General features: G+C 37.2%; 1 long non-coding RNA gene across 1 annotated transcript in view; it reads right to left on the bottom strand.

Moving 5' to 3' along the window:
* LOC150039581 (uncharacterized) overlaps window positions 1-12,246 on the bottom strand; it is a 52,888-nt gene that overhangs the window by 25,897 nt on the left and 14,745 nt on the right. The window contains exon 3 of the long non-coding RNA XR_016534323.1: window positions 6,971-7,100. This is a non-coding gene — a long non-coding RNA (uncharacterized LOC150039581). The remainder of the gene's footprint in view (window positions 1-6,970; window positions 7,101-12,246) is intronic.

Raw genomic sequence — 12,246 nt, 5'->3', positions numbered from 1 at the left:
ATTGTAGAGGATAATGTATTTGAGTTGAGTGTTTTTTCAGATGTAGAATTGGCCTATTTTTTGATTTTCATTTTCACTCCTTTCTTCAGGCTTTTTGGCCTCCAGTCATTGCCTATGATCTCCCCTTTCCTGAGAACTTGGCCTAAGTTCTACTCAGTGATTTCCTCCATTTTGAAATCCTCCCAGTGAGTTCTGGTTCACTCTTTCAAAGTCTACACTTTGTTCTCTTCTGAGGTTCTCACAAGCAGGTTTGATTCTTTCTCCCTCAGGTCTGGCATAACCTTTCTATTGATCTTCTGTTACCTAAAATTTAATGTCTTCATGTACTCCTATTGAAGTTACATTCATGTTCATGTCTTTCGCATTATAAATAGAAATTCCCAGGGGAAGGGGCAGTTCCTGATAATTTGCCTTCCATCTTTCGTGTACATTAAAACCATCTTTTACAGATAGTAAACATTAAAAATTCAGCTATAGAAAGGAAATTATTTTTAAACAGTTGGAAAACATAATGACTGCTCTCCTGAGGTTCCCTGCAGTTATAAAGAAGAGTCATACTGTTATCAGCAATTCCCTTGGTAACTTTCTCAAGTTGAGGGAACTGAGGGAAAATCTCGGAACCTGATGCTATAATGAGGGACATAGTATTTTGGAATTTTCTGTCTTTTACCTTCCCAGGACCACATCCATCTACTTTGATGTTGCACTAAGCAGTCAGAGATTTTGGCAGCTTCATGTGTATCATGCAAATATCTTTTTATCCAATCATATGAGAATCTGATGATTACAGGGTATGAAACCTGGAACATTTATCAAGTGTTGCCATAACCCTAATTAGAAATGTTCATAGGGGTATAGAGAGAGGCATTCTGGAAACTAAGATCTTCATCCACTTCCTCTGCCAAATGCTAGTCATATTCTTGGTATGAATTCAAAAAACAAGTACTTCAGAATTTGATAGAGTACTTATATGCTAGCATGAAAACAAAGCATTGATAATGGTTTTCACAATATTTGTTTTTATTAAGTAATTGTAGGAAGAAGTTTCAATCCCCAAAGTTAGGTTATGAATTCAGTGTGTTAGTCAGTGTTTTCCTGATAAATGTTTTAAGAAAGGGGGTTGTGTTGAGATGAGAGAGAGACAGAGAGAGACATCAGAAGCAAGGTTTACTTGGGTTTGTCTTATGTATGTATGTGTGTATGTAAATGAGAACTTGTAAAACTAATATGTTCTAAAATGGTTAAAAATAACCCTAAAATTCCAGAATAATGTTACTAATAGAAGGTAGATTGACAGTATTCATAATTACTGGGGTCCAGTATAACAGTAATACATGAGGCTTGCACAATTGATTTTTATTAATAAAATAATGTAAATTTACAGTTACTATAAAATTATTGTATGTCATTCTATTTTCATTTGAAAAAATTTAAGACACATTAGAGACATGCTATGATGATGGACAGAGGTGGCACTAAGGCTCATGGAATCAGCAGAAGTAGGCGAGAATGACAGAGCTCAGCGATTCCTGAGCTCTGGGGCCCTAGAGGCCTGAGTGGGTAGTGGCAATTTCCCCACAAAAGTACTCTGAGCACAAAATCAGAAGTGCTTTGCAACTCAGTCCTATCAGATTTCAAGACGAATACATATTTTTGACCAAATGGCATTTACTTTAAAATAAATAGGGAACTGGTGGCATTTGAAAAAAAGAGCAGCCATTGCTCTTTATGCCAGACATAATAGTTATTTAATGCTGACCTCATGGAGACAGACAAGTGTAGGGAGAGCAGTTTTTATTTTGAGTGATCCAGAGTGCATGTGTGCGTGTCAGATGGGACTTGAACTGTGGAGGCTCTGTGTGGCCGCCAATCTGAAAACACAGTGACCTGAACTGGCCACATCAGTAATGGTTTCCCCGTGATTCACACATTGCTGCTGGAATTCTTCTTTTTTTTTCTGTCAACACCAAGACGACTTGGTGTAGCGATTATTATTTGCATCCCTCACACACATATTCTTTCTGCACTATATTATGGTTTGGGTGGGAAAAAAAAGAAGAAAATAAAGATTGCACATCAAATAGTTGACTTCTCTGATTGAAGTTTTAAAAACTGATGGGATGATTCATGAAAACAGAAGCAAACAACACTCTCCAGCTGGAGTTGATAGACTATCTATGCTGTTCTGCTCTTAGATTTCTACGCCATGGCTCATCCACCCCTTCATCACAGTCTCTTAGGTGTGTTACCTTTTCCTGCAGAATCTTGTTGTACTTTAGTCATCAGGGATTTCATAAGTTTGTGAAGGGTGCCTTGATATTGAAATGAAATTCTGACTGATTAAAAATAAGTATAAGCACTTTACTAAAATGTTTCTTAATGTTTTTCAAGCTGTTTGATAGGTAAATCCTCATATTTTATTGTCTGCATCGCCATTAGTTGATTTTTCCTAGCATAAGTCCAACAAATGAACTCTGAAACAAATGTCTTTCACATGTCTTGGTACCCGTTTCCCTCCCCCCCCCCACACCCCCCACCCGTCTTGGTTTTCCCCCCTACCCTATCAAATTTCAAATATCCAAATACAAATAAATTCAATATATCAGATAACAAAGTGAGATACTATACCAATATGTGATAACCAAGGGACAGCAAAGGAGATGAGAGACAACATAGTACATTAAGGACAACAATCATTCATTATATGGCTTTTGTTTCACCATCCTGGAGGTCCTTTCAATAAGCTTCACATTATATGTCCTTATGTATCAAGATTTTGCTCTATTGCAAATCTTTTAGACTGCGCGTATATTTTCATTATGGTCTTTTTGTTATTTCATCAGAATTAGCAGTGCAAACTTCAATTGTCCTTAAGGGCTGAATGGACAATATTGTTAAAAATGTTTTCTATATTTTTAATTTATTTTGGACGTTGATCAAGTCTGACCCAGATACAAGAACTGGAGTGCTTTAGCACTCCAGGACTTGGGCATGATGGGTAGGTAACATTAATCACTTTTTGGGTCCCATCCAGTAGATAACTGTTTACTGTTACCAGTTTCTCCAGGCTCTTAAAATATCATTTAATTATCAAATTTGCTATAATATAGGCACTTTTAGTTAGATTTTATGGAAAGTTGATCAAAAATAGGGTTAATTCACTAAGCCAGAGCGCAACCCATCACTTCCATTTCCAACTGGAACCAACTATAGATAGAAGAAAATTACAAATTAGTGAGTTATGTTATTACTAATCACATGGGTAATATTGAAAGTAGAAGACAAAAGAAAGCTATCATGGTTAGATTCATTTTGGCTTATTTTTTCTTGGTTACTCCAAAAGGGTGCTAAGCTTTCCTTGGTGCTTTCCAGTGTTAATCCTGTACTTGTGACTGAAACCTTATTGGAAACAGTCATAGCAGATGCAGTTAGCATGAGATGATTACCAATGACTGTGAGCCATCAATCTAAGGACTGGATATCTTTTTAGAGAAGGGAGAAGGACAGTTGGACATAGGAATCCTGAGGGAAGAGAACCATATAAAGATGGACACAGAAATGAGTGAGGAAGCTCCAAGGAGAATTGCCAGATAGATATACCAAGAAAAATGTGTTTCCAGGCCTCTTAGACACACACACACACACACACACACACACACACACACACACAGACACACACAGACTTATATTTAGGTAGTGGAGTATTGATACACACTGTGAAAGAAAGAATGGACGCTAAGGATGAATATTCACCATGTGCTAGTAGGCAGGAAGTTTTGACTTTTCTTGGGTGCAAAATTTAAGCTGCAGTGTGAATGATGAAAAGTAGTGACACCAAAGAATGGCAGAATTGTGATTCTGCTTTCTGGGCTGAGAGATAATATTCATAGCATTAAGTATAAAGTTTGAACTTTTTCACACTCTGAACTTTGGAGTTGAACTGTGCTCAACATGTGCATAATAGGGCATGGCAGGAGAAGGAACGTGAGTGAAGGAGGTGAGTTTATACTTAGTTGTTCAGAAAATGCCAAATACTGTCTGGACTTACATGCTACATTCTGCTTCATGACAGTAGAGAAAAGTGAATCTTATAAAGCCAGGCTTCTATTCCAGGACTATAGTTCTACTGAATCAACAAGTAGGGGAGGTAGGAAAGGAAACCCAAGGTATACAATACCAGATATTGTGCTCTGTTCATTATACTGTATTATTTCTTATCAATAAATCACTGTTAAATAAAGGAATATGTAAGTTGGTGAAACTTGGTGAATATGAACATTTAAAACATCTTACTTTAAAATAAATTGGATATTTTATCTTGAAAAATCTTGTTTGGACAGTTATATAGATTCTCAATGGATATAGTTTTATCTTGAATTTGAAATGCCCCTTCTGTTTCCCTAAGACCTGTTCATCACAAACCAGTATTTTCAGGCCTCGGATGATCAGAAGCTCAGAGTTTAAATCTGGGTAGTTATGAGATTTTTAATCTTACCCAGTATAGGATTTCAAATGAAGAAACTAAAATGTGTTTTAATTTGAGACAAGTTTGGTGGCATTTTATACTTCAGTGGGTTCTAAATTGCAAGACCCTTTTCACCTTCTACCACTGGTTCCTTCTGTTCACCTGCCTGGAGAAACAAGTGTCATATAAAGTGATGGCAGAACCATCTGTTTCTGTCATTTTGACTGCACATCAGTTTCATTGCATATATGTAAATGCTTGAAGTTCTTTACAAAAGAACTCTGTGATATTATTGATTTTATGAGTTGTGATGTTTTTTGAGGTCTTGCTTTAAGTAGCAAGTAAGCTTTGAGTGCAGTTCATGAAGAACACCTATTTACTCATTTTAGGGTTAAACCAAAGCCAGTTTCTAGAAAGATGGTGAATATCTTTTTGATGTCTGAGCTCTCGAACAGGGTCAGAAAATCGTATCAAAATTAGGTCAAACATAAGGTTACTGGTGTGAGAAAACCATCCTAAGTAGAAAGAAGAGAAACTTAGAAGAAATGGGATCCATAACGAATTGTTAATGATATCACAGTGGGAATCATAACCAAGGAGTAGAAGAGTATATGATGATGGGAATAATTCATTAGGTGAATAGAAAAGATTATAAAGAAACTTTTACCATTTGAATATTACTATATAAATGTCCACACATATGCATAGGTGGTGATTTTGAAATTTAGAAGTTTAATTAGCTAGCTCAGAGACTTAAGTTTCTGTTTCTGTTTCTCTGGTTCAGGAGAAATTTTGGCCTATTATTGGATGAAATAGAGAGCTACTGAAGATTACTGAGTAGAAGAGTTGAATGACAATGGAAAATTTTATTTGTGTAAAGAAATAAAAGAATCATTAAGATCTGAAAGTTGAGTCAGAGTGTGCCTCTGAGATAATATCAATGAAGTATTGCAAACAGTGGTAAAGAAAATATCTAGATAGCACTATTTACTATAGCAAAGATATGGAAGCAACCCAGATGCCCCTCAGTTGATGAGTGGATCCACAAGATGTGGAATTTATACACAATGGAATTCTAGGCTGCTGTCAGAAAGACTGACATTGCCCCATCTGTAAGGATATGGAAAGACTTACAAAAATCATATTAAGTGAAGTAAGCCAGACTCAAAGGAACATAGGCTCAATGGTTTCCCTCATTTGTCATAATCAGTAGATACCTTGGGCTCTCCTAGCAGAGATTTCCAATAGAGCAAAACCTAGATACACAAGGTCACATAGTATGACACTACATGAAAGGACCTCCAGGATATAGAAACACAAGCCATATAATGAGTGATTGTTGTCTTTAATGTACTATGTTATCTCTCATCTCTTTTGCTGTCCCTCTGCTATCTTATATTGTTACAGTATTTCACCTTGTTATCGGATATAGTGTATATATGCTTATTTAGTTATTTGAAATCGGATAGATAAGGAAGCAGGGAAAACAAGATGAGGGGCAGGAGTGGGGAGAGGGAAATGGGGACCAAGACATGAGAAAGGGTATCAATGTTTGTGAAGTATTGCATCTTCTATCTGGTGAATATAATGTAACCCTTCTATTAATCACAATAAAAATATATGAAAAAATAGCTAGTAAAAGAATGTGCTAGCCTTCTAGCTCCATGGCAAAATACCTAAGAAAATCAGCTTAACGGTGGCAACATTTGTTTTGGGATATAGTTTCAGTCTGCTTTGGGGAGAAGCAGAACATCATGGTAGCAGGAATATGTGGAGGAGGAAGCCATTTATTCACGTTAAGTAGGCAGGAGAGAGAGAGAGAAGAGAAAAAGGAGAGAAGTGGAAGAAGGAGAAAGAGAATTGAAGACTGGAGAGCAGAGATAGAAGAGAAATAGGAGAGAGAAGAGAGCAGAACAAACATCATTTACAAGGACACATTTCAGGGATGCATTTAACAACCTTAAGTCCCAGCTCAAATTGGAAAGTTTTTATCCCTTCCCAATAGCTCATCAAATTATGGACACATGAGTAGGTTGATCCTTTGGTGAGAACAAAGTTTTCATGATCCCACCACTTTGTAAAAAGCATATCAGCAGGCAATCGAATCTTTAGCATATAGCTTTGGGGCAACATTTTAGATACCAGCCATAACAAAGAGGAATATATCTTAGGGGACATTAATTTCATTTTTAATCATGAGCTTGATACGCAACCAGAAATGAACAAGAGGAGCAGAGATTAAAAAAAGAATAAATATGGTCAAAATATATGCGTGTTTAGAACTGTTATAATAAAACCTCTTTGTTGTTAAGTCTGGGAGCTTAAGCTAGCATGTAAGATATGTGAAAGAAATCACCAAGTGTCCAAGTGGTAAGAGAGGAAGCAAAGGTTATTAACTTTCCAAGAGGTAAGGGACCAGATGGCATAAGAATATTGTTCATGAATAGAGTGAGTGAAGGCTGGAGTTGATGAGCATTTCAAATGCTGAAGGAATGTATTACTTACGTTTCATAGTTTTTTGCAGCTAGTTGTTCAGGAAGCTGAAGTTTCTCAGGGTTTTTGCTAGGTGGTGCAGTACAATCCTTTCCAGAAGTGATTAATACAGGTAGGGTTCTGTTTGAATACAGAACAGTTTCTGCAAAACAAAGGAAAAGAGCCTTCCTGACAGGTGGTTCCTCAAAAGACTTAACCTAGAGCTCCCCTATGACCCAGCAATTCCACTAGTTGGCATTTACCCTGTTGTCCAGAAACAAGGACATACCACATCCACTATCACAATGACGTTCATTGCAGCACTATTTACCATAGCAAAGATATGGAACCAACCCAGATGCCCCGCAGTTAATGAGTGGATCAACAAGATGTGGTATTTATACACAATGGAATTCTATGCTGCTGTCAGAAAGAACGACATCGCTCCATTTGTAAGGAGATGGAAAGACTTAGAATAAAATCATTTTAAGTGAAGTAAGCCAGACTCAAAGGAACATAGGCTCAATGGTTTCCCTCATTTGTCATAATCAGTAGAAACCTTAGGCTCTCCTAGCAGAGATTTCCAATAGAACAAAACCTAGATACATAAGGCCATATAGTATGATGCTAAATGAAAGGTCCTCCAGGATATAGAAACAACAGCCATATAATGAGTGATTGTTGTCCTTAATGTACTATGTTATCTCTCATCTCTTTTGCTGTCCCTTGGTTACCTCGAATTGTTACAGTATTTTACCTTGTTATCTGATATATTGTATATATGTTTATTTGGTTATTTGAAATTGGATAGGGAAGGGGGGAAAACAAGATGAGGGTCGGGGGAGGGAAATGGGGACCAAGACATGAGAAAGGGTATCAATGTTTATGAAGTAAAGCATCTTCTATCTGGTGAATATAATGTAACCCTTCTATTAAGTACAATAAAAATATATTAAAAATGATTCTGAGCTGGAGAATGGGCTGCTGAAGAATTTCGAGGAAGTCCTCCCAGGAGAAGATAGTCAGTGCGCCATGCCTTGGGAGTAAGACTGAGTTATAAGAACAGAGCATATGCATGACACTCTGGAGACCATGAAAATCACAGGTGGTGTTGTTGAGTTTGAATAAATAGCATGAATTAAAGGTAGAATGATTTCCTGATATGAATGGTTTTCTCATGTGGAGTGGAATGTTACTGTTGTTGAATGAAGGAACAGGAATCAAGACACTTATTTTGTAGTAGTCACATTCTGATTTCCTGGAACTTCAGTTTCTCCTGCTTGGACCTGTGGCAAGTACTCCCTGCATTATACACTGAACACACCACTCACCATGGTTTTTAGGCTTCATGAAGTGAAGGATCTGAACAGTTCTTGAAAAAAATGCGGTATTATTTCAGATGTAGTGTAAAATTTCATGGAAACATTAAAATGTGGTCAAATTGTGAAAAAATGAGTCAGCAGTTAAAATTATGTATCAGAGTAGCTTTTGTGAACTGGCTTTTGTGTACTGTGCACAGAGGCAGTTTCAGACTTTTAATTCCAAACTTGAAAATGGAAAATAACTGTTAAAGAAAATTTTTTTCTTTCTGCTTCAAACTGAGAGAGAGCAAGTTGTATAACTGTTGCTTTACAGAAGCAGCTGGTAGCATCTGTCAGGACAATTTGCAGCTATTACCCCCTCTTACAGATCTGACAAAATTGAATTGCTGCCTAACTAATGTAGTTGCGGGTGAAAGTCACCTTTCAGTCACCCAATGACTGTGAAACAACCCTATTTTAAAAATTCATATTGCTGAGTTGCATTTGGAAAAGTGTTGTCCTCTTATAAATTATATTTTAAGATACATTAAATTTGCTTATGCAATATGTATATTTGTATACATATGTCTACGAAGTATGTATTTATAGAGTAGAAGAAAAATCCATCCTCCTCTCTCCATGATGTGCTCCTTTTAACAATTGAAAGCGGTCATGAGGAAATGGGGGGATGGAGGGGAATTTGGATGAAGGTAAATGGAAAAAACAGAGATATTTTGAAGGTTTTTTTTCCCAGTCATTTTGTGTCTTTTGAGTTGGTAATGTGAGGCAAATATTTGTGTTGCTGATACTGTGCTATAGTCTACTCTTGTGATACAGAAGGATAAGACCTAATTTAATGTGGAAAAGAGCATGTACAGAGATAATGAAACAGATCTACATTAAAATGTAATATGTTATGTGTACTATGAACCAAGGAAGGTTTGCAGATCAATTTGCATTAGAGCAGATACTGGTTTTCATTTGAAGTGTATTTGGACATATGAGTATCATGAGTGGTTGCAGGAGTAAGGTGTACTTTTCACCTACATTTGCTGATAGTCACCCTTCAAAATGTATATGATGCCTGATATACTACAGGGGCAGTAAATATATGTATAGAGAGCAGACCAATGGAGGCAGTAAATATTGTATGTTCAGAGAGCAGACTAATGGAGGAAACAAATATATGCAAAGTCTTCAGGATCATCTTGATTTGAATTGCCAAACCCTTCTCCCACTGTGCAGTGTTTTGTTGAAGCCCCATGTGGCCTTTTACTAGAATGAGTAATCAAATCAGAACGCATCCTGGAATATTTAATTGTGGATCACTGTCAGTCCTGTATAGGGAAAAGCAGTGGATCCTGTGTGGAGATGGGAACATAATTTCCAGATAAGGAGAGGAATTTGCAATGACAAGGGTTTTTGAAGGACTGACTCCAAGGACAGAAAGAGGGACAGTGTACAAAGAACCAAACCAGAGATTATGATATAGCATCCAAGAGAAACTTTGAATTTTATTTAAAATCCTTTCCCTAAGAGTGAAAAGAGAATGACTTCATGGGCTCCGTTCCAATGGGACTTCCCATGCTCAAGGCACTGGTATATTTTGAATAGAGGAGGAGGAGGAGGAAAAGTGGTCATTGGGAGGGAACAGATGATGCAGGGACTTTTGACTACAGTAAGAGTTGGTTCTAGGAGCAGAGGTAAACCATAGTAAATGTTTCCTCAGAATTGTGATGTGGCAAGTTGCTGTTCTTCAAAAGAAAAGGAAATGCCTGTGTCTGGCAGTGTGGGGAATGAATGCTAGGGAACAAACGTGCCTGTGGAAGACCTTTGGGAGTGACAGGGAAGAGTTGTTTTGACTAGAATGTTGTTGGGGAAAACAGAAGTAAGTAGGTGGTGCTGCCATTGATTCTGACTGGCTGGGATGGCTGACGTGGGGCACATGTTCAAGGGTCCTGTATTAGCAGTGGTGCATTAGATGGCCCACATGTCCATATCAAAAGAGCACAGGCAGTACTCAAGATGAACACTGGGGATCACATCAGTACATAGGCACTACTTGAAATGGATTCAATTCCTAAGGCCACAGGTCAGAGAAGGGGAAAGTAAAGAACTCCAAACGCTGATCACCGTACCCTAGCGAGAAGAAGATCCTTCTAGAGTAGTAAGTTGGAGACAGTTGAAATGGCTGGTCAGAACTCTTACCTAAGTGGTTGTGGTAGCCTTTCTTGTCTCTACTGTACACTTCAACTTCCTTCTTTCCCTCCTTACTGCAAACTTACCACCTTGTTTTTTTTATTTTATTTTTTATTGTAATTGGTAAAAGGGTTACATGATATTTGCCAGATAGAAGTTGCATTAATTCACATACATTGATACCCTTTCACATGTCTTGGTACCCATTTCCCTCCCCCCCCACCCCCCACCCGTCTTGGTTTTCCCCCCTTCCCTATCAAATTTCAAATATCCAAATACAAATAAATTCAATATATCAGATAACAAAGTGAGATACTATACCAATGTGAGATAACCAAGGGACAGGTAACGAAGGGAGCTAGGTCTGTGTTTTTTTTTTTACCTTTTTTTTATTGTAATTAGTAAAAGGGTTACACGATATTTGCCAGATAGAAGGTGCATTAATTCACATACATTGATACCCTTTCACATGTCTTGGTACCCATTTCCCTCCCCCCCCACACCCCCCACCCGTCTTGGTTTTCCCCCCTTCCCTATTAAATTTCAAATATCCAAATACAAATAAATTCAATATATCAGATAACAAAGTGAGATACTATACCAATGTGAGATAACCAAGGGACAGCAAAGGAGATGAGAGACAACATAGTACATTAAGGACAACAATCATTCATTATATGGCTTTTGTTTCACTATCCTGGAGGTCCTTTCAATTGGCTTCACATTATATGTCCTTATGTATGAAGATTAACGATGGCTTTTTGAACTTGAAAGTCAGTTTATATTCAATCTCACTTGAAGACAAAGCTAAATTATCATTTGCTTATGAATGGCAATGTCACAGCTGTGTGTGTGTGTGTATATATATATATATGTATAACTACATCTATATATTCACTTTCCAATAGCATTCCATTATATTAACTCAGGTTGTCAAAGGATTTCTCCTAGACATCTTTTTTTGCATATAATTTTTAATGTAATTAATAGAAGGGTTACATTACATTTGCCAGATGGGAGGTGCATTACTTCACATACATTGATACCCTTTCTCATGTCTTGGTCCCCATTTCCCTCCTCCACCCCCACTCTCATCTTGTTTTCCCCCCTTTCCTATCCAATTTCAAATAAACAAATATGCAGTTTTTTCTCCTCAAAAATGTTCTGAGAGGATGCTTTAGACAAAAAAATTTAGAAAGGAACACCTTCCTCGGTTAGATATGATGACAATGCAATTAAAATTTTTGCATTTGCAGTATTCTGTCTGGATAAAAGATTCCCCCCCCAGGAAAATGTGGATGATGTTTTAATTTCCCCATGGCCTTTCAGAATTCTGTTAGCAGTGAAAAAAAGTTTCAAAGTATTATTTCTTACCATAAGTTTGAAAATACCTTTTTATTTCCTCCTGCATATAATGTTTAAGTTCACTTTTCTCCTATTAGCTTCTTTCTCCAGAAAGAATAGTTTCATTTAGTTATCATGAGCTTACCCTTTTGGCATTTTCTTATTGATACACATTAATGTACAAAGCAATGGGTTCTGCTGTGACATTCTGAATGTTCATATCATGTCAACTCCCTTTTAAAAGTAATTGTAATTTTAAAAATTATAGTGAAGGGGATGTACAGACGGGCTACAGTTCGGTAAAAAGTACACTTCTTTTTTGGGTAATGTCACCTCTTCCCTTGCTCTCTCTCAGGCTTTCCCTCCCATTCCCCCACTCACAAGTTGTACACAACTTGTATTCAACAATTTTCAGCATAGTGTCCAGTGAGCCCCACTGCTGCATTTGTTTATCCTTTGTCTCTC

The sequence above is a fragment of the Megascapheus bottae genome, unplaced genomic scaffold (genome assembly GCF_031878675.1).
Source record: "Megascapheus bottae isolate mThoBot1 unplaced genomic scaffold, mThoBot2.hap1 HAP1_SCAFFOLD_289, whole genome shotgun sequence".
NCBI classification, from domain to species: domain Eukaryota; kingdom Metazoa; phylum Chordata; class Mammalia; order Rodentia; family Geomyidae; genus Megascapheus; species Megascapheus bottae.
This window is presented reverse-complemented; position numbering and strand designations above follow the sequence as displayed.